At 38.4% G+C, this 24605-nt stretch overlaps 1 protein-coding gene across 8 annotated transcripts in view; it reads right to left on the reverse strand.

The window, feature by feature from the left end:
- The window catches only part of SPIN1 (spindlin 1), a 109643-nt gene that overhangs the window by 77114 nt on the left and 7924 nt on the right, over positions 1 to 24605 (reverse strand). The gene's annotated exons all lie outside the window — the stretch shown is intronic.

Raw genomic sequence — 24605 nt, forward strand, 5'->3', positions numbered from 1 at the left:
CAAGACGTGCGATGGAACTCAGTAGTGGACTGTTTTGAACACAGTGTCAAGAACTGGCCTAATCTGATGACAGTTTGTGAACAAAATCATGAAAAAAAATAGATGGCATGGTCACAACCAAAGTTCTCAACATTGGGCTTAAGAGAAATGTTGAACACATGCTGAGTACCTTGAAGCCTATTTCTGTAGCCTTGAACAAAATGCAGGGAAATAGCTCTTTTATTGCTGACGCTGTTGAAATTTGGAAGAAACTGAGATCTTAACAAGAGAAATATGGAATGACCAAGTTAAATTACAAGCATTAAAAAAACAATTGGGACAAGCACTATCTCCAGCTCATTTTCTTGCAAATATTCTCAATACTCTGTACCAGGGTCAAACCTTAACTGCTGAAGAAGAGGAGTTGGCTATGACATGGACATCCAACAATCATCCCACTATACTAAACTTCAGAGCTAAGCATGAATCATTCAAGAAATACATGTTTGCTGATCATGTTTTAAAGAAAGTCACACCAGGGAAGTGGTGGAAGTCACATAAGCACTTGATTCAGAGACTGTTGAAGTGATAATCTCACTTTTAACAGCAGTAGCTTCTTCTACTGGTGTAGAAAGAATATTTTCTTCCTTTGGACTAATTCATTCCAAATTGAAAAATCGTTTGGGACCTGAAAAAGCTGAAAAACTTGTTTTTCTTTTCCAGATTATGAAAACAACTGGAAAATGAAGGTGAAAACAACTGAGTTAGCTGCAGGAGCCAATATTTTAAGTTTCTCATGTTGAGCTGGCTGACACGGTCGATTTATTTATTTATTTATTAAATACTTCATTTAACTATTTCAGTTAAAAACAATTTTAACAAAAACAAACCTGATTTAAAAAAAATTTGAATGTTTAACTAAATTCAAAAATTCATATGCTTGTTCTATTAAAATATTATGTTTGCTGTTGAAGAAGAAAAATCCAAAATACATAACGTTGTTGTTTTAGTTAAATAAAACAATTTAAATGTCTGTCTGGTGATGTTCTCCTCCTAATACAGTGTGGCAAGAAAATCCTCCAAATATTAATGATTAACCTGTTGAATTGGAGATATTTATGAAGTCATAGGGAGGTGAACTATCTGCTTCAATTACTTTGTTTGGTTATTTCATTTACCAATCATTCATTTTCTGATATAGCTGTAATACTAATCTGAAAAGTTTTCAAAATAAATCACTTAAAAAATGTATAGTGTGTACCTTCTAAAAATCAAACCTACATCTTTCTCTCCCCACAGCAGCACCTGGGCTGGAGGGGAAGATGCACCTCTCCCCACCGCAGCAGCTACAGGGCTGGGGCCAAGGTAGGTGCCCCTTCCCCAGCCGGTCCTGGGCTGGGTTCAGGCTGCCCCTCCCCCAGCTGGTCCAGGCCTGAGTTGGAACCGAGGGACAGGTGCCCCCATAGGCGCTGACGTAGTGGGTGCTCCAGGGCTGGAGAAAAATATGGAGATCATGTGTGACACATCACCTTCATACTGGTGCACATAAAATTCATGTGCTGGGGAGGGGGCTCAGGGCTGGGGCAGAGGGTTGGGGTGTAGGAGTGTGAGGGCTCCAGCTGGGGATGAGGGCTCTGGGGTTGGGCCAGGGATGAAGGGTTTGGCGTGCACGAAGATGCTCCAGGGCTACACAGAAGGAAGAAGGCTCCGCCCAGCTCTCTCTCCCCGCTAAGCAGCCCCCACCAGCAGCCAAGCTCCCCCTGTCCCCAGCAACTCTCACCTGTCAGCTGCCCCACTGACCAACTCCTCCCCCTACCTCCCAGTGCCTCCCGCCCACCGCGAACAGCTGTTTCATGGCAGAATAGGAAGCTCCGGGAGGGAGTGGGAGGAGCGGGGACGGAGTGCGCTCAGGGGAAGAGGCGGGACAGGGACAGGGCCTGGGGCGGAGGGCAGGATTGAGCACCCCCCTGGTTAGAGGGGAAGTCAGCGCCTATGGCATGGCCCTCCCCCGGCTGCGGCAGGTTGGGGCTGGGGGAGGGGCACCTCTCCCCCAGTTACAGCAGGTCGGGTGGACGGGTTCCCTGAGCGTCTGTACAGTGCTAAATAGACTGCTGCACAGCCGCGCAGCTTACAGGGAACTTAGATGACAGCCTTATTTCTTCCTCCGTGGTAGGATCCTTTCCCACACCAGCTGACAATAACTTTGGCAAGCACTACTGCAGTACACAGGCTAGCAGCCTGTGGGCCTCGGTGGCTTCAGTAGCAGCTGTGCTCGCTCTGCCTTTATTATCCTTAGAGTGAGATATCAGCTAAAATCACTATCGCCTGTGGAAATGGTGACAGTATTCAGTGCCTATACTCAGTTTCATGCAACCGAGTAATTCCCTCCTCATTTCCCTCACCATTGGCAGACCACACACACCAGCGCTGGTGCTCTGAGTGGCGCGGTCCACAAGCACTCCGAAGCAGAAGGGTCAATAAACACGTCCTGTTGAAAACTTAAGAGGAGCAATGGAAGGGAGTTCTGAATCTTAATGTTCACTTTTCGTTGTGACTATATTGATAATGGTATGTTTTTGTGTTTTATCTGTAACTGTTATCGTTGCAGCCTTGAGGGGTTCTCCCCCCCCATACACACCTGTGGAATGCCTGAGCCAGATAAGGAAGAGAAAGAAATGACTCGGGATGACATGTTCAATGTAATCCTGTCAGTCAGTACGACACAGGACCATGAGCAAAGGGCCTGGAGGGTGAACACTGCAGACAGCCTGGAGAAGGAAAGAGTGGACAGGAGAAAGGTCCAGGAGTCCAAGCAGGAAAAAGGAGGAGATGCACCAGGACATAATGAGGCTTCTCCAGCAGTAAACGCAGATGGCTCCAGTCTCTTGTGGACCTACAAGTTCAACAAACATGGGTTCACCTCTCTTTGCAGTCCATGGAGAACTCCATTACAGCACCTCCCTACACTCCCTCAACATTCCATGTGGCATCAGGGGCTGCATACCTACCTCTACAAGTACTCCCCGGGAGACATTAAAGACAAACATCTTCACATACATTGATTTGTGAAAGCTGCTGTTTCTGTATGTATAGATAGAATGGACAAGAATGTTCTTTCCCCTTGACAATATATTAATAGAACAGAAATTAAGTTTTTAATGTATTTGATTTCAAATTGCAGATTTTATTTTGCACTGGTTTTGTTACATAATAAAATTCTATTAGAAAAATTAATCATCTTTATTAGTTCACAACATATGCTGCAGAGAGCACCCACTTGTTACGCTACAATGAGACAATGCATAGGATCAGTGACAAAAAAGCATAATAATCATAATAGCACCACAAAAGTAGTATTTGCATTGACAATGTTATAGTCAAACGTACACCAAGCACCACACAATTCCCAACAGGCCGAAAACAGCACATTACACCATAATGCACTGTGTGGTTTGATGTTAAAGTGCTCTTTCAAAGCCTCCCTGAGCTGTATAGCTCCACTTGAGCTCTCCTAAAAGCCTTGTAGCTGGCTGTTAAAAACAGACAGCAGCCAGTCTACCACTACCAGCCATGCCAGCAGCAACTTTTCCCCCTTTCGTTTCACTGATATTACGCAGGACATAGCATTGTGATTTCCCCCTCTCAACTCCAATATTGTGAATAAATATCAGTGTCCTTTCAATCTACCAAAAGCACACCTAACTGTCATTCTGCACCTGCTGAGCTGGTAGTTGAAACTTTCTATGGCCAGTGTACAGCTTCATGAGCCAGGGGAAGGCTGGGTCCCCCAGGCTCAATATGGGCATTTCCACATTGCCAACAGTAATCAACCAGTTGGGAAAGAACATCCTTGCTTGTAGCTTTCTGAACTGTCCTGGGTTCAGAAAGATTCGAGTGCCATGCACCTTCCCTGACCAGCCCACGTTGATGTCAGTGATATGTCCCCAGGAATCCAGCAACACATGCATAACTATAGAAAAGTAACCCTTTCTGTTGATGTACTCTGTGGCACGGTGGTCTGGTGCCAAAATAAGGATAAACATGCTGTCTGTTGCTCCACCACAGTTTGGGAACCCTACTGATACAAATCCATCCATTATGTCCTGCATATTTTCTGAGAGTCACTGTCCTGCATAGCAGGAGGCTCATAGATTCTAAAACCAGAAGGAGCCATTGCAATCATTTAGTACAGCCCAGGCCATAGAAATTCCCAAAAATAATTCCTCAAGCAGATCTTTTAGAAAAATATCCAATCTTGATTTAAAAAATTGTCAGTGATGGAGAATCCACCATGAACCTTGGTAAACTGCTCCAACTGTTAATTAATTACTCTCACCATTATAAAAATAGTTTGTTTCCAGTCTGAATTTTTCTAGCTTCAACTTCCAGCCCTTGGATTATGTTATACCTTTCTCTAGATTGAAGAATCCATTTTCAAATATAATGGCCTTGCACACTTTCATAACAAATGCCTCTAGAGGGGATTTTCCAACTCCAAAATTATTTCCCACTAATTGGTAACAATTTGGTGATGGAAGCTTCCACAGGGTGATCACCACTTGCTTCTCCACTGTCAGTCCCAAAATGAGAACTGCATTCCTGCGCTGGAGGACGTGGAAGAGCTCACCACACAGATCCAGGAACATGGCCTTGCACATCCGAAAGTTCTGAAGCCACTGCTCACCGTCCCAAAATTGCATTACAAGGCGATCCTACCAGTCAGTACTCATTCGTTAGGCCAAGAAGTGGTGCTCCACCACCCACAGCAGCTCTATGAATGCCACCAACAACCTTAACTTGGTTCTCACTATGTCCCACAGCAACCTGCCCTCCAGGAAACTGCCATGTTCCCCTTTGATTTAATTCTTCTTACGGTTCTGCAAATACCAGATGATCTGGCATCTTGTGCTTGCAATGCTCATGACAACAGTGCAGAGTTGTGCAGTAGCCATGCTTCTGTCAGAGATGACAAATAATGAAAAGAGCAGCATGGGTTTGTGGGATTTTTAAAAAGGCACAGATGGAATATAGATGACATTATGGGATGGAGACAGTTACTCTGGGAAGTTGTTGATCCTTTGCTCCCATTCATCCTTGCATGACTTGTTTCTGCTCCACCATGCACTGCCAAAGATTTCCAAAAGACAGTGCACTGGAGGGTGGCATATTGCAAACTGGGACACCTACCCATGGTGCACCAGACTGTGCATTGACACAACTACTTCTGGTGAGTGCATGCAACACCAACGCCAGGAGCAAAGTATCCAAGCGTATAAATGTTAAACTAACTGCAGTGGCTCTATGTCAACTTAACTTGCGTCAACCAAAGTTTGTAGTGTAGGCACAGCCTGAGCTCAGTTCTAGTACCCATTATCTGCTGAAATAGTTAATTCTTTTAACACTGGTATTACATATTAGTTTCTCTCTTGTTTATAGTTTTAAAGCTTGAGAAAACACGTTATCTAGGTCCCCTAGGTCAGTGTACTGAGCTAGTTAAAATCTCCCAGAATACGTTGTACTCATACTAAGCTTCATTTTGAAACTCTTGTGGTTAAAACTGTTCATTTATGCAAACTTTGTCAGAAGCAATATTATGTTACAGAAGTTCGTCAAATATGGCTTGCGTGCTCGGTACAGCTAGAGTAGATGTCTCCGTGGTCTTATGAAATCTGGAATGTTATGTACAAAATCTAGATAAGGAAAGGCGTATAAGGTATGTGGACTCTGTAAAATCTTCTACCTGTTGAAAACAAGAGAGAGATAACTATATTGCTACTATACAGTACTTTATAACTCAAGCTGGTCAAAAAATGGAAAAAAAATCCAGTTAAACTCAAAAAAAAGTTTCCTTTTCTTCAAATTATAAAATGTTGACCAACTCTATTCATAATGCTGCTAAAAATAATACCAGTCAATGAAAACAGATGTAAAGGTTTAATTTAAAGCTAGTCATGATCATAACTTTTGCATACAACTATTTTCATGAAGGAAAGTTGGAAGATTTTATTTTTACTTTGACAATCATTTTCAATTTAAAGCAATCTCTACCCTCTTCATATGCCCCATTTTTCTTTTTCGTACTGTGCGTGGCTTGGGATTTGGCCCCTTTTACGATAAAGATATACCAAATTTTCAGCTTGCAGTCTCTCCCTATAGTTCTGAGTGGATACCAGTGTATTTTTGCTACTTGTTTAGCAGAACACAGACTACTAAAAATTTATTCAGTTCTCACATGCATAAACATAAAAATATTTATGGATAGCCCTCCAGTAATTATATGGCTAATCCATATATGGAACTACATAAACCTCCCTCAGACCAAAAGGATGCATCTTAAGAAGTTGACCAGCAGTAAACCTCAAAGCAATTCAGCTTTGTATTAATTACACTGACGTATGTTTATAAAAGACTATCTTAAACTTCTGAACACTATTTATTGTTTTAAGCATTTAGTTAAATAGATAAGACAAAGGAAAGAATGTAATGATAACCTATGTGATAGCAGTGATATTTGGTGGTTTAATCTTTGTAGTTTTCAGAGCAGAATCAAAAGTATAATAGTTTCCATTAGTGCTGCCAAATTTTACACAGACACAAACAATTCGATTATAAACCTGTTACCACAGGTTAATTCCACATATATTTTCAATCCACTAATTCACAGCAGGAGTTCTAGGGAGAACAAAGAGTCAATCACATGTCCTCCCCAAGCTCCCAACTTCATCCTATAAAAAACAGCTTGGGAGAAACAAGTTTGAATTCCTTAAAGACAGACCTCGAAAGATAAAGACTGATGACATCCTTCAGGTATCCTTTCCATTTAACATGTCTTTAGAGTAAGCTGTCCTACGTTGTTTTTCTTATCTCACCAATCATGAGAAGCATGACAAATCACTTTATAAGGTCTCGGTCACTGGGCTAACTTAATGCAGTAACATCGGTTTTCTCCCCAGAAGAATGCCAACAACTACAAAGTGTTCCAAAAAGCAAAGAAACTTTATCTTATGTTTTTAGGAAAAGAACATATCTACAAGATGCATGGTAATTCAACTGATTTGTGATATAGTGCCAAGGACCAAAATTTCTACCTATATAATAAAAAGATGAATGAAAGATTCATTCAGCATGTCTTCCACATCTGTCTAATTTATCAATCACCTAAACAAGTGAACAGAGGCATATTCAGCAGTTTCAGAATCTTTACTAGAGTTTCTAGACTTCTTAGAAGGAAGCAACATACTTGCCAAGTTTAGTTCTGTCTCTCATTAGTTAACCACATGGATTATTTTCAAACCTAAATGCATAAAAGCTTTACTACAATACAGTTTACAGTTCTCAAAGTTCAGAAGACACTGAATAATAGAAACCCAACCTCTATGAATCTGGAAAAAAAATTCAGATATTCCACCGTATTCTTAAAAATTATTTTCACTTTTTACAACATGCATAAACTTTTAATCCGTGTGCAGTCATTTTCTTTAGCAAAGCAAGCACTCCGCACTCACAAACTTTTATCCACATATTCTCAGGACTCTTTATTAAATAAAATTACCATTTATGCTCAGAGGAACAGGAACTTCATTAGAAAGCAGTGGCAGGATATATCCCAAAATTTTAAGACTACACCTTATGGTGCTTTGTGCCAATAAAAAAAATTAAAGATTCCCTTATTACTCTGCAACTACTTCATTATGCAGGAATGCAGCCAGTTAAAAGAAGAGAAGTGTAAGGTCATGCATTTAGGGATTAATAACAAGAATTTTAGTTATAAGCTAGGGACGCATCAATTAGAAGTAACGGAGGAGAAAAAGGACCTTGGAGTATTGGTTGATCATAGGATGACTAATAAGCCGCCAATGTGATATGGCTGTGAAAAAATCTAATGTGGTCTTGAGATGCATCAGGAGAGGTATTTCCAGTAGGGATAAGGAGGTTTTAGTACCGTTATACAAGGCACTGGTGAGATCTCACCTGGAATACTGTGTGCAGTTCCGGTCTCCCACATTTAAGAATGATGAATTCAAACTGGAACAGGTACAGAGAAGGGCTACTAGGATGATCCGAGGAATGGAAAACTTGCCTTATGAAAGGAGACTCAGGGAGCTTGGTTTGTTTAGCCTAACAAAAAGAAGGTTGAGGGAAGATATGATTGCTCTCTATAAATATATCAGAGGGATAAATACCGGAGAGGGAGAGGAATTATTTAAGCTCAGTACTAATGTGGACACAAGAACAAATGGATATAAACTGGCCACTAGGAAATTTAGACTAGAAATTAGACGAAGGTTTTTAACCATCAGAGGAGTGAAGTTTTGGAATAGCCTTCCAAGGGAAGCAATGGTGGCAAAAGATCTATCTGGCTTTAAGATTAAACTTGATAAGTTTATGGAAGAGATGGTATGATTGGATAACATGGTTTTGGTAATTAAATATTCATGGTAAATAGGCCCAATGGCCTGTGATGGGCTATTAGATGGGGTGAGATCTGAGTTACTACAGAAAATTCTTTCCTGGGTATCTGGCTGATGAATCTTGCCCATATGCTCAGGGTTTAGCTGATCGCCATATTTGGGGTCGGGAAGGAATTTTCCTCCAGGGCAGATTGGAAGAGGCCCTGGAGGTTTTTTGCCTTCCTCTGTAGCATGGGGCACGGGTCACTTGCTGGAGGAGTCTCTGCTCCTTGAAGTCTTTAAACTACGATTTGAGGACTTCAATAGCACAGATATACGTAAAAAGAAAAGGAGTACTTGTGGCACCTTAGAGACTAACCAATTTATTTGAGCATAAGCTTTCGTGTGAGGTTTTTTTTTGTAGGAGTGGTGGGTGAAATTCTGTGGCCTGCGTTGTGCAGGAGGTCGGACTAGATGATCATAATGGTCCCCTCTGACCTAAATATCTATGAATCTAAGAGTCTTCTTTTGTCTAAATAACTTGAACAGAAAAAAAATGTTTAAAATCAAAGTTTGAACTGCACGAAGAAAAATTTCAATAGACAGACAGCACATATGAAATATTTCTAGCCACTTCAAGCCTGTAAGATGGCCCACATAACAGGCAGTACAGGAGTTTGATAAATCCACAACTCTGTCTCAGTTCGAAGACATTTTGTCCACAAATGAGACATGGACTTCATGCACAAGGCTATGAGACCTATTCATTGAACAACACCTGATTTGCTACAACAGATGAACTCTGCTTGCATGCAGCCTAGCTAGATGAACTCATCAACGCTCTCCACAGGACTTGATCCCACGTGAACCATGATTGTTCTGGCAGCCCAGTTCTGAGGTTCTGGACCTTTGCCTTCTGCCATGAGATGTGCAACCCCACAGTACCGACGGCATCTTGGAGACTTTAGAGGGCAGAGCTGAAATTCTCCAACTTCTCCACAAAGCAAGGCAACATCAATGCCATAGTCTTGGTTGGTGAACATGTCTTGACCAAAACTGATTCCAAAGTGTGGAGCAGCAAGTCTTAATATTCAGTTTATAGCTCAACAGAATAGTGCCAGGGCAAGAATGCATCTCTACAACACGTGAAGTTGTGAAGAAATGTGGTGAAAGCCATGAACCAACACACATGGGGAACCAGTGTGAAGAATGAGACTCAGAAAATGGTCAAATAGTTAGTTTACCCTTAAGTAAATGCAATCCATGGTGCAAAAAAATGTCATGAGGATCTATAGTAATAAGCCTATTCTAGCCTACCTATGCCATTGAAAGTCATGAGGTCATGCAGTCAAAGTTCTCTCTGTAGAAAGAAACAGAGCATAAACTCCTCAGGCAGGGATCAAACTTTTTGTATAACATAACATTGTGGGTGCTATCTGAAACATAGCTCATGAAAAGACTACATGGACAAATAAAATTACTAGTACTAGTTCACCAGTGAGATACAAATAAGGTTCCCTCCTAATTCTGAAGTTCTGCAGCTCACTGATGCTAGTCCCAAGTCTCAAGAAGAACTATGTCCAACTCGATGTTCTATCTGGAAATCGGCTTGTCCCAGCACAAGATTATGCTTCTCAACCACAAATTGTTGATCCGTATCTGCTGGAACTGTCAAGATACCATCCACTAACTCATTGTAGTCACCTCAAAACAGGGCAGATAAAAATAGGAATTTAATTTTTTTTAAAATAAAACTTGTTTAAAATGAAATCTCAATTTAATACAAAACACATTAAGGTCTAAACTTATTACAATCTCTTAAAACGTTTAAACAAAAAAATATGCTGAATCCATAAGCCTCTATCAAAAATTAAGTCAATGACTGCTTTTCTACATAAAGAAAAATTCAGGGGGAAAACCATCTAACTTTTGAAGCCAAGCTTTATAAATATGGCACAATAGGTTATGTACTATATTACAGGCTTGATCCTGTGGAGGACCCAAGGACTGTGCTACCGGGAGGTGCAAGAGACTGGTAAAGTTATCACAGACATGGGGACCCAGCCTCTGACTCCAGATGACATATTCATGTATCTCATCAGAATCATCTGCTGAGATCACCTGGAACGTCTCATACTCTGTGCTACAGCTTATACCTGCCTAGCTTTGATCGGCTCAGTTCTCAAGTTATGAATATTTATGACTCCGTCCACCATGGACACAATCTCCAGCTCATGGGAAAAACACTGATCTGACCAGTAACTACCAGCATTTGCTTCTGGATGGTTCTGGGCATGTCAAGTAAATTACTCTGCTCTGTCTACTTGCATGTGTACACAAATGAATCCCCCTTTCCCCAATATCTATTAATTGTGTAACTGTCTCTAAATAAAACATTGCAGTGCAAAAGGCATGTAGGTTACACAAGCAGGAATTTTGAATGTTGTTAGTTCTTTTGTTTATCTGGGGTAGGGTTTTGGATGTGGTGGGGCAGGTGTGATATGTCAGAAAAGGCAGAATGTGTTACCACAAAGTAGCAACACTGGTGTCAAAGCAGGACACCGTGGGAAGAAGGGACAACATTCTTCAGAGTGCAACTTCTAATGTTGACTTCAACACCTGGGAACTGAAGAAAAAACTGCCATAACTGCGGATCGTAAAAAAGGCCCTTTTTGGGAATAATTCAAGAAATGCCTGCAACTCCGGGTAAAAAAACGAAACAAAAAACATTTGCCAAATGGCTGCCCAGGGCGGACAGCCCAAACCCAGCCACCCAGTTTGGTTAATATGGAGAACCAGATAATGGAAACTTAGATAAATGGGGTTCTACTGTACTTAGCATGTTAGTTTCTTGTGGGAGTATTTATCAATTACGTTTCTACTGTTACTGCTGAACTTCTACACTGATTTTTTTATTGTTCGATATAATCAAATGACCTGGTGAGAACGTCCTGTTTAAAAGTTTTATTAGGCACTTATGAATTAACTTTTAAAACATGTATTATTATTTTCCCTATAAAACTGGGTTTAGAATAAATCATATCATTTCAACAGTGGTATAAACAATTGCAGTAGGAGGAATCTTTCATTTACCATCTCATTTTTTAAAAGCAATGCACTGAGTAATATACTCAGTGAATGAAAGTGACTTTTTAAAAAATCATTCTGTTTCAGAGCCCAATTTAGAAATAAGGTGTTAAGAATATCCATCATCTGCAATATCTATAACCTCAGAGTAATCTGCTGGTAACACTAGCAGTGCTGTAACTAAACATATGTCAGACAGTAAATTACCTGCATAAAAACAAAACAAAAATCTTCCATCATCCAGTAAAATCATGGCTGAGCTCGTAAATCAGGACCAGCAAATTCCAGCAAGACTCCACAGATGAGAAGATTGCTTGGTTCTTATATTCAACAAATTCTCCTTTTTGTCTAGTTCAGATCCAAAGATTTCATTAACACGGTCAATCATTACGACAGCCCAGATATTGCTGGACGGTTCTAGGCACAGTGTATGAGAAGGAAATTGAATGGCATGCAAAAACATTGATGGGAAATTCATTAATCCGAGTCTTTATGAGAAGAGCATTGTACACAATGATCCTGTAATTTGTGCTTGTGAGACAGAGGATGTGGTTGTCTATCTTACTGAAAAAACGGATACATCAGCAAATGTCCATACAGGGGAATATTTACAAGTAGCAGTAAAAACTGTAATTTTTGTTTACACAGTTTGTTAAAGTGTCAAGTGCATGGCTTTGTCACAGATAAGAAATCTACAAAGATAATGAAAGGAATCTGAAATTTATGACTTGCATGAAGTGCTCATTTGACACATCTTTTAGCTAAAGCTTAAGTACAACTCTAGGGTTAAAGAAAAATGTTGAAACTACAAAATACTTCCATAGCAATCACTTCGCTTAAGCTACACTGAAGAGAGCAGGAGAATCGAATGTAATTCTCCCCCCAAGATGTACAATGGAATTCAGTGCTTGATTGTTTTGAGCTATTTATTAAGAACCGGCCTATTCTGATGATTTGTGAAGAAAATCATAAAATAGATGGAACTACTACCACAGCCAAAGAGAAACATAGAAGATATGCTGAATATACTGAAACTTATTGCTATAGCCCTGGACAAACTGCAGAAAGTTTGGTTCTGTATTGCTAATGCTGTTGAAATTTGGAAAGCACTTCAAAAATACATTGAACAAAGTAATACCCAACAACAAAGTTAAATTGCAGTCAGTATATGGATCAAACACTTACTCCATCTCATTTTTCTGCCAATATTCTCAACCCAAAGTACCAGGCAAGATGCCTAACTGCTGAAGATGCTGCTGCTACGACATGGGCATCTAACAAGTACCCATCAATCATGCCAACCATAATAAATTTCAGGCCTGGAGATGTGCCATTCAAGCAGTATATGTTTGCAGATATTTTAAAGGAAGTCATACCACTGAACCAGTAGAAGTCACTAGCTAAGCACCTGGAATCAAAGCTTGTTGAAGTGTTATTCCAACTGTTGACAGCAGTAGCCTTTCCTGGAGGCACAAAAAGAATATTTTCTTCATTTGGACTAATTATTTCAAAGTTGAGATTAATTATTTGGGAGTTGAAAAGACAAAAATACCTCTTTGTCTTCTAGTCTATGAATATAAATGAGGAGGGAGATCTACTAGTTTTAAAGGTTTGAAAGACTGCCTAAGGAACTTGGGACAGTTGTCTCATTTTCAAGAGACTTAGGCAAGTAGGAACTTAAAACTTCAGTCACTTTAGTTTAGGCTTATTTGAAAGTTTTCCCAGGCTGACCAGAATTGACCAGTTTAAGTCAATGACTACAGTTAATCTATCTGTTCCTTTAATAAATCATTTAGTCGTAAAGGTGAAAATTTTTGGTAAGAGAAATTTATATATCCAAAACATTTAAGACTGTTTGTCTAATAAAATTTGTATATGTTGTATTTAACTTCCCATTACCAACCTAATGCAGCTTGACACAAATCATAAGCAAAGAGTTAATTATCTAGTAAACAAAATATATAATTCACCATTTTCTAACATACTAAATATATTCAATAAGAATCTGAAAAATATTAAGCAATATAATTAGATTGATTTAAGCAGAATTATAGTGTATCCCCCAAGATAGCAAAAAGATGTACCAAATCTAGTGTAAAGGCTCTATTTAGTTGTAAGTCAACATGATTTAATCATTAAATATCTGCCAATGCAGGGTGGATAAAAATCAATGATTTAAAAAAAAAAATGTTTTTTTTTCCTCAAAAACCATTTTATGAAACAAAATCCGATCTAAAGATAAAAATACATTATAGCTCAAAGATATCTCACCATGGAATAGGGATTATAAATTCTAATTCTATAGTAGGAGACAATATATTCATGTAAATGTTTAAGAAAAGTCTTGTAAATGAGTGCCAATAGTTCATGGATTAGGGACCCAATTTTATGGGGTTCCAGGGGCTGCCGTATAGATTAATTAGGTTAATCGTTCTATCTACACAATGGGACTCAGTGCTCAGTCTAGAAGATACCATCAAACATGCTTAGTTTTGCAGTTCTCAAATGGTGGATTTGTGTCTCCAGAGATAACATGCTTGTTAACAGCAAAAATGTTTTTAAATAAATATATAGAGGTGAGAAATAACAGACTTCAACCCTAGTGTCCCTCTGCAAATTTGTGTACACAGAGTCAATCCCTTACCTCTCTCTAAAAGTGCAAAGTTTCAAAACGTTCAACGAATAGAAGATTATTGGAGGCAAAATAGATCTGGACAAGGAGAAGATAAATGTGAAAAGGGAGGGACAGGAAGTAGAAACAAAAGTGAATCTGTTTGAGCAACATATTCCAGAAGTCTTGAGGTCTTTCTGAGTGTAGCCTTCACTGATTTGAAATCCACCATACCATTCTCTCACTAGAAGGGAAGACCTGTAATGGCAGCAGGCAGTAAGAGAGACCCAGTTTGGGAATATTCTAATGAAGTTCCTCTACCTGTGGGTAAGACAGGCAAGCGTGCGAACAGTGCAACAAAGAAAAGCAAGGCCTGGTTGCTTGAATGAAATAGCATGAAAAGTGTTGCTTCTCAGGAGAAAGCTGTGTTGAAGTTGATGAAAGGAACACGTCTGAACATCCAGGATCTTCAGGTTGGTAAACTTTTTATTTCATACTTTTTTCTTAAGGACTGCCCGTCTTCCTTCTGGACTATTCTTGAATTCTCACATTTAAGCAAAAAATATAGTTGTTACTCTATGGTACTATCATTTTAGATGCAGTTGTGATAAAAAATAAATAGCTGAATTAGGCAGATCTTCCTTTTACAATTTCACCTTTAAAGTAGTACTGAGTGTCAGTGAATGCAGTGAGTACTACTAAATGAGCAGTATGGTAATAATAATTAAATAACTGCATTGACTTATTTTGTTTAGGAGAATCCATCCTCAACATACAGGATTCTGAAGACTATCCACCTTCAAGATCACCATCATTTTCTACAGTTTCAGAGTTATCTGCCAATGATAGCGTTTCAGGTCAAATCATGTATGTCACACAGCCACAGTATATCACCTGTAGCAAAAAGAAAAAAAAAATCTCCATCATCCAGGAACAACCACAGATAAATTTGTGATAAGAACCAGCAGATTACAAAACGAGGTAATTGATGAAAAATTTGCCCGGTTTGTTTATGCAACAAACTCTCCTTTCCATATGATTGAGAACCCACACTGTACTAACAGGGTTCAGTCATTAAGACCAGGATACAGTCCACCCAATAGAGCAGATGTCGCAGGCAAATTGCTGGATAAAGTGTATGAAAGAGAAATTGAGCAGTGTGCAAGAGGTCTAGAGGGTGAAATTGTTAACCTGAGTCTTGATGGGTGGAGCAATGTCCACAGTGATCCTGTTGTATGTGCTTGTGTGACAACAGAAGAAGGGAATGTCTTCCTGACAGAAACAACTGATACTTCAGGAAATGCACACACAGCAGAATACTTACAAGAAGTAGCAGTAAAAGCTATAACAAACTGTGAAAAAAAAATCCAATGTCTAGTATGCAGCTTGATCACAGACAATATTGCAAATGTATCCAAGATGAGAAGAAATTTAGGAGAGAGAGTCCCAAGCTAACAATATACAGTGGCAGTGCTCATTTCATGCACCTCCTAGCCAAAGATTTCAGTGTTCCAGAAATAAAGGATAATGTTGTTGAAATTCCAAAATACTTCCGTAACAACCACTTTGCAGCAGCTGCTCTGAAAAAGTGGGAGGAACCAAGCTAACTCTCCCACAAGACGTGCGATGGAACTCAGTAGTGGACTGTTTTGAACACAGTATCAAGAACTGGCCTAATCTGATGACAGTTTGTGAACAAAATCATGAAAAAAAATAGATGGCACGGTCACAACCAAAGTTCTCAACATTGGGCTTAAGAGAAATGTTGAACACATGCTGAGTAGCCTGAAGCCTATTTCTGTAGCCTTGAACAAAATGCAGGGAAATAGCTCTTTTATTGCTGACGCTGTCGAAATCTGGAAGGAACTGAGTGAGATCTTAAAAAGAGAAATATGCAATGACTAAGTTAAATTACAAGCATTAAAAAAACAATTGGGACAAGAACTATCTCCAGCTCATTTTCTTGCAAATATTCTCAGTACTCTGTTCCAGGGTCAAACCTTAACCGCTGAAGAAGAGGAGTTGGCTATGACATGGACATCCAGCAATCATCCCTCTATAATGCCAACTATACTAAACTTCAGAGCTAAGGATGAACCACTCAAGAAATACATGTTTGCTGATCATGTTTTAAAGAAAGTCACACCAGGTAAGTGGTGGAAGTCACATAAGCACTTGGATTCAGAGACTGTTGAAGTGATAATCTCACTTTTAACAGCAGTAGCTTCTTCTACTGGTGTAGAAAGAATATTTTCTTCCCTTGGATCAATTCATTCCAAATTGAGAAATCGTTTGGAACCCGAAAAAGGAGGAAAACTTGTTTTTCTTTTCCAGATTATGAAAAAACAGGAAAATGAAGGTGAAGATGACTGAGTAAGCTGCAGAAGCCAATATTTTAAAGTTTCTCATGTTTACCTGACTGACACGGTTGGATTAACATTTTGGGGGTATTTTTTAAATATTTCTTTTAACTATTTCAGTTAAAAACAATTTTAACAAAAACAAACCTTATTTTAAAAAAAAAACTTGAATGATTAACTAAATTCAAAAATTCATATGCTTGTTTTGTTAAAATATTATATGTTTGCTGTTGAAGAAGAAAAATCCAAAATACACAATGTTGTTGGTTTAGTTAAATAAAACAATTTAAGTGTCTGTCTGGTGATGTTCTCCTCCTAATACAGCATGGAAAGAAAATCTTCCAAATATTAATGATTAACCTGTTGAACTGGACATATTTATGAAGTCATTGGGAGATGAACTATCTGCTCCAATACTTTTGGTAAATGAAATAACCAATCATTCATTTTTTGATATAACTGTAAAACTCATCTGAAAAGTTTTCAAAATAAATCAGTTTAAAAATGTATAGTGTGTACCTTCTAAAAATGAAACCTACATCTATCTCTGAGTTGTGAAGAATATGTATTAAGGTTATAACAACCAACAAGAATGCACTTTCATGTAGAAATCCATGATTAAATCGAGTCTTCCTTACTAGTAATTTAAATCAAATCCACTCTGTGCCAATGAGAATGCACCTTTTTTTAGAAAATAACTGAAGCACAAATCAAAAGGATGATTTAAATTGAGGCTTTCCACTTGCTGATTTATATCACTGATTTAAATCAATTCACCGTGCCTAAAAAGCTCCAACAGAAACTTTCCTGCTGAGCATAGAGCAAGAGCTGAAAATTTAGCTTATTTTCCAGGCCTTGTCTAAAAAATATAACTGATCCTAGAGACTTGAGAGTTTGACTGACCTCTTCTACATTTCTCCTTGGATTGCACAAGGGCCTAAGCCTCCTACAAGCTGACACTGAAGATAACTTTACCAATAGTTGTGAAATGGATACTCAAAAACAGTGCTACTGAAATAGCAAAATAAAGAGAAAGCGTGGACATAGTACAAGGCTTAAATCAAACCACTATGAATAATTTGTGCACTGTGGGCACTTAGTTCAATGTTATCCCACTGGTTCCAGTTATCAATAATTTAATTCTCTCGTGTAGACAGCACTGAGACTATAACTAGTCACTGTCACATAAAGTCTAATTTGAAAGGAAAAAAAGCTGGATGCCAGCACAAAAAAGGAAATGAGGCCGGAGGATGGTAATGTGAGAAAAAGGAAAATGGATAACATGGATGAGGATGAAAGAAAAGACATAAACAGATCCAAATACAATGAGGGAAAGAGTGAACTGCTTAATTTCAACACAAGAATGACAGCCTCCCCACTCCCTCACGTCCAAGACAGACATACAAAACTTATCCATTAATTTTCAGGAACCCATCCCAGATGTCTGGAGGTGTATGACAACAAAAACAAATGCAATTCCTGCAAAGGATGTGTCCCAAAAAGTGTTAGTTGTTCAAATATTACTTTAAAGGATCATTGACAGTAAAGCAAACCATTAACATTTAGGTAAAATGAAAATTTAATAGTTTCCTATTTGCTTTACGTCCCTCATAATTAACACCACAGCCACATTCGAGAAGATTTGGCTAAGGCACTGGACAATTTACCATCTGCTGTCCCTATGGAAAAGTGACTTTCTGCCAGATTAAACCAAGGATTAAACTGGAACAGAATGATCCAAAGAAAGTTAATTTGAGGTTAAATATTAAAAAAAACAAAAATAAAAAAACAATCCAGTGGAACAACCCACTGTTTAAGAGTCAGCTATAAGAGAAATAAAGAGCAGACTACTGTCAAACAAAGCTGGATAAAACTTAAAAGTCAACTTTAAAACAAAGAAGTGTATTGGTATCAACCAGTATAAATATTTATATTATGTACATACAAATACATGTAAATTTCAAAAGAAATTCACTCAAGCTTCTAGTCTGTTTCAATCTGACAATCACAAGGACCTCTTGAAACGTTCATCTGCATAATGACCTTTCATAACCATATCACTGATCCAAAGAACAGGAACTTTTTTTTAATAAATTATTGCAGAATAATTATTCACGTACCTTGGGTACTAGAACACAACCACACATTCCACACATCCTTTTCAGCATTACTGCCACCGAGCCAGTTATGGCCCATTTTGTAGTAGCACATTTGTTTTTTCTTCTTAATTGAAGGAAAGTTCACTGGTCTTTATTAAATTTCATCTTGTTGAATTCAGACAAGTTCACTAATTTGTCAAGATCCTTTTTAATTCTAAAATCCTGTCCTCTAAAGTGCTTGTAATCCCTCCTAGGTTGGAGCCATCTGCAAGTTTTATAAGCATACTTTCTACTTCATTATCAAGTCACGAATGAAAATACTGACTAGTACTGGACCCAGGGCTGACTCCCATGGGACCCCCTCAGATATGCCCTCCCAGTTTGATAGTGAAACATTGATAACTACTCAGAGTACAGTCTTTAAGCTAGCTGGGCACTTCCTTATCGTAATTTCATCTAGAGCATATTTCTTTAGTTTGATTAGGAGAATGTCATGGGACTGTGTCAAAAGCCTTAATAAAAATCAAGATATATTAGGTCCACTGCTTCCCCACATCCACTACACCAGTAACCCTGTCAAAGAAAGAAATCATCATCTTCAGTATCTTGATGAAAATACTTGAAGAAACATCAAGTTCCACCTCAGTTCATTACTTTGGCTCAAGTAGGAGTTAAAAAAAAAGTTTCCCTTTCTGTATCACAGTAACCATTCCAGCTCAAATTCTTTCACTTAGCTGTGTCAGGCCTACTTGGTACTTGAATAAGAGGCCAAGAAGAGACCAAGACTAAGAAAAAAAAATCTCAATGTTTTAAAGGACACTGCATGTACTGGACCCCAGTAGGCGTCACTTTCTTCTTAGAGTACTGAGGATATATTAATAATCTTTCAGATAAAATAAAATCCTAAACCATAACCACTCATGTCATTAGTATATCACACTCCACTATTCTCAGGAGGGAATTTGCTAGTCAGATTTCAAGTTGGCTACTCATGATTTACCTACTTAGAATGAATCCTGTAATTTCAGTTAAAGAAGTTATACTTAACTCCTCTCCTCAAGTTTGCGTACTGCTACCATGTTTAATTTCTATGTGTATAGTCAACTCTAAAGCATGTTTGAATGTTTCTGGATCAAAGATGCTATATAAATATAAGCTATTATTAAGGAGTTACAACTCCCTTTATATAACCTATTAATATCTGGCTGATCAATTTATAGTCCAACTGATAACACATTTATCATTAATGGCTGACAACTAAAATCCTATTTTCATGTTTTAAGAGTTCTACAGCTCATTACAAGCAGCACTGAATGGATTAAGCTAACCATCTAGAAAAGAAGTCATATTGAGTATCAACTCTATAACCCATTCCCCTCTCCCTCCCCCCAAAATCAAGTAAAGTTAACACTACCAACAAGGAAGAAGTCTCCTTCAGTTTTTAGAGACTAACCAAAGTGATCTTGTTAAGTATTATCAGTAGTGAAAGGGCAGACATTTTTTATTATGCAATTCAATACATAACTGAACTAAAGAGATTCCAAAGATTGTCCAAAGGCAAAGGGGAAGTTATCAGTACTACCTGCAGTCTTGACCCTTTAAAAACTTACATATGTGCTTAACTACTATGTAAGTTTTTCCAGGATCAGTCCCATGAGAAGAAAAAAAATGAATAAAATGAACATGGAAAGGAACTCTTCCACTCACTTTAACTGCATCTTTGCAGAGACCAGAGGAACAAACCATCTCCAGGTGAACTTAACTCATGCATTTTTGCTAGTCTCCAACAGTCATAACTCACTATTTGATTAATCTTAACTACTTTAGATAAACGTAGATTTTTACATAAAAACAACCCCCATTGTGAAAATGTTTTCCTTGACATATCTGAATAAAAAGTTTCTAGAATATGAAATCCCATGGTTATAAATAGCATGTTCATTGTGTAATCTACGTTTCTGCCAAATTTAGAGAATAGCACAATATTCCTCTCATTGTAATCATAACATTTAACACTGTTCCTCTGAACCCCAATGCTGCAAAGACTTACACATGTAAGTAACTTTAAGCTTGCAAGTAGCCACAACAACTTAGCATGTACTTAAATTTTTGCAGGCTCAAGGGACAGAAAATGAAATCTTGAACTGAAAGATTGTGTTGGTATTTTCAGAATCTGTAACAAGCATACATCTAGCTTCAGTTAACAAAAATTAGTTTACTGGATAAACTTGGAATGTGAATGGAATACAGTTTTTGAATAAAAATTTAATGAATTGTAGATGGAGAACAGAAAGAAATGAAAATTCTTAACTATTAACCAGTATTACAGTCCATAAACGGTAAGAAAATTCAAATTAAAACTATTTACTAATTAAACTCTGAATGCTCCATAAAAGCGTTTATTCTCAGGAAAATGAGAAGCAGCGATAGTGTATGGTTACTTATTTATTGTGCCTCAAGTTATCACATTTGCTCAGTTTACCAGTAAAGAGTTTTCCCCAAGGGTTTGAAAAAAAAAAAGTCAATATGTCCAGGATGAGTAAATATTCTGACCAGGAAAGTAAAGCTGGAGAACCAATTGCTCCTTCTTGGAAGGAATGTAGGGAAGCAAGGAACAGATAGGCCCAAGTGTTGCTATTTTTTGTTGAGGACTTTGGGGGGCAGGGCAGCAATAACTTCAAAGCTAGATGGTGGAGGATATACATGCACTCAGGAAGACAGTGGTAGCAAAACCGTCCAACAAAGATGGTAGGTCATGAGCGTGGGGCAAAACTGTTTAGAAATATTTTGTGGGAAATGATTTATTGAACTGTGAGAAGAAGGAAAGAAATGATTTATTTAGAGAGTGAAAATATTCCCATGTAAGTTTAATATTGAAGTATATGCATGGCTTTGGGTGGGCATGGCATCACTAATACACATCAGGGAATTCCTTCAAGGTTTTTGGGGGCGAGAGCAACAGAACACAAACTCCACCTGTGATCAGAGGCCCAATGCTGTATTAAACTCTGACTCTGGATGGAGGTGTAAGGCCAGAAGAGACTAAGGATATGTCTACACTACCCACATCGCGTAGCGTAGACACGCTTTATTGAATGGCTCCTGGCAATAAAGCGCTGTCTATACTGGCACTTTTCAAGACTAAAACTTTTGTCCTTCAGAAGGGTATTTTTTCACACCCCTGAACGACAAAAGTTTTAGCACTGAAAGTGGTAGTGTAGACACAGCCTGTTAGATCACTAGTCTGATCTCCTGGATATCACAGGCTACCAACCACTCAACAACCCTTTGCCCCACTAAACCCAATGACTGAAGTTGAACCGAAGCACTACAGAAAACTGTTATGTGCCATAAGAAAATATGTGGGATCAAGGCGCAAACACGCCTGAGGCCCCTGCAATGGCAAGGAAATGATATACACAGATAATCCTGGCAAATAAGCTGCATTCACACGCTGCAGAGGAAGGCGAAAACCCCTCAAAGTCACTACCAAGCCTGACCTGGGGAAAAATTCCTTCCCAACCCCACATACAGCAATCAGTTAGACCCTGAGTGCATGAGCAAGAGCCAGCCAACCAAACACCTGAGAGAATGCACACAGAAAAAGTGCAGTTTTTCAAAAAGCAAGATACCAACTTTCATGGACTACATTAAGTCTTCATGAAACGTAATTACATTTAATAGCCTTTTCCAACAAAACAATACTTTATAAGACGCTAGACTTGGACACTTTTTAGCATGCTGGAACTTTCAACTTCGTAATCTTTCAAAAAAAAAAAAAAAAAAAAAGACAGTTTGTGAATAAATTGTCTACAGAAACAGCTCCTCAAGGACAAGCAGAGTAACCAAAAGCCTGCCTGCAGTGAAATAAATTAAACCTTTAAGAAGTGGACTTGAAAAGGAAAAGAATAAAGTCAAGGACTCAACAATTGGAGGGGGTTCTCCATTCTAAGAGTGTTGTTTTCTCTGGAATTTTTTTCTGGGCAAGGTCAGAAGAAGAAGGAGAAATGTGCATTCCTTTTCCCCTTAAATCTTGTAGTTTTTCTTCCTTCCTGCTTCTGCATGACTAAGGCTATGTCTTCACTACAAAAAAAAAAAAAAAAAAAAAAAGCCAACCATGTAAAAAGGCACCTATCTCAAATCCTAGAGGAGACAAAAGGCACGGAGAGTTTTTACATCATTGTAGGGAGCTGAGGTCAGTTTTGTACTCCCCAGCTGGAATTGACCTCAGCTAGGTCAAAACTATCTGTGCCTTGTCTCCTCTAAGATTTTATATCAAGATAACTATCTTGATGTTAAAAAGACCAAATACCCTTTTTGTTGTTGTTCATCACCTTCGGGCACTTGAAACAAAACATGTCCTACAAACTACTAGATCACAGAGTACTGGGGGAGGAGGGAAAAGGACTCAGAAGAGGGAGAACTGGACAGTCTTTCAAGAAAATTGTACTTTAAAAAACAAATAAAAAAAAGAGTGGTTCCCTTTTCCCCTAAGCTTGTGAGTTTTCCCTTCTCCCTCTTTTCTCAGGAGTTCTGCAGGCTCAGCCTGAGTGTACACAAGAGCAGGCCACTGCTCCACCAGTCCCATGTACCCATTGCTACCTTGGTGAAGTCAATTCCTTAATTATCTATAATTAAGATTAAGATCTATAGGTACAATAGTGCCTACAAGCCCCAAATTGAAATGGTTCATATCTGTCTCACAGGCATCTCTCTATACATTACAAAGCGGGGTGGGGGGGAAGAAGAGAAGTGTGGTTGAAAAAAAATGCAGAAATTCAAGTTTTGTGAAGACTGTCACTTTAAGGCTGTATTTCAATCAATTAGAAATCTAGTTACTTAAAAAAATTCAGAAGTTGTCTCAGGTATTATGTTCCCCTTCAAGCGCCCCTGCCAATTTCTGTGTGCTTAAAAAAAAGTGTGCTTCTCTGCGTTGTTTGTGCAAGTCTGATACAGCAGCAACACAGGAAACAGTGAAACTGACTGTCCATAAAACAGTGTCAAATGGAAAATTAACCAAAAATATAGGTAAGTATGTTCCCATCTTTGTTACAGTAGGTTCTACGTAATCATAAAGGGGTAACCATTCAGAAAGTATGTTTTTTGTTTTGTTTTTAAAGCTGTGATCTTCCATTTAATCATCTGTAGTAGTAAAGTTATTTTGGAGCAAATTCTGTACTTTTTATATGTAGGCAAGTCAATGCCAGACATAACTGAGGGACAATTTTAACCCTGGAACTGAAGTTAACAATTCTGTTTACCCATGAGCTAGAATAGAATCCAGCTCACCCTTCTGTTTATGTATTGGCTCTGCAATGCCAACAATCATAAAATATTTTTAGTCACCAATGGCCTGATTTTCAAAGATGCTGAACACCTGACGTTCATATGGACTTCAACAGGATTTGCCAGTGCTCATGACTATTGGAAGTCAGGCCATAGAGCAAGCATATGCATCCCAAATTACAAAACAGAGAACTTTCTATTAAGTAGGTGTCATTCTTACATTTTCACTTTTCAGAGTTGAACTGGATTTAGTATTATTTGGGACACGAAGTAAAAGGGAAAAAAGGAGTTCACACCTCTTGCCACTATGTACTACCACTTGTCAGGATGTATATTCAATAGCCTGGTCTACTCTGCCATTTTTCTTTAGATTTATCACACAGGAAATGCAATGATCAACTTGGCCACCAATGATTTTTACTACCAAGTTACTTAGGTCTGCTCTAAGCTTGGTTAGACAACACGGTGGTCATGCAACAGAAGATGTTAAGAAAGTGATCAATAATATTACGTCTTACATTAATAAACCTGTCTTACATTAATAAATCTCTCTAACCATAGGGTTTTGAGAAGAAAGGTGTGAATTCGTTTCTAAAAGGCTATCAAAACTCATTTAGCATCAGATACCTCTCTCTGCCCTTTGATTGTGTTTCTGAGGATGGAAAGAAAGACTGAAATGATATAGTAAGAGTTATTTTTACATTTTTGTAGGATTCAAAGTTGAGAGAAATTGTCTGAAACAGTATAAAGGAGACAGACAGCTACATCTGTTTCAGAAGAAAGAATCCAAGGT

This window comes from Caretta caretta, chromosome 5, assembly GCF_965140235.1.
Source record: "Caretta caretta isolate rCarCar2 chromosome 5, rCarCar1.hap1, whole genome shotgun sequence".
Lineage (NCBI taxonomy): Eukaryota > Metazoa > Chordata > Testudines > Cheloniidae > Caretta > Caretta caretta.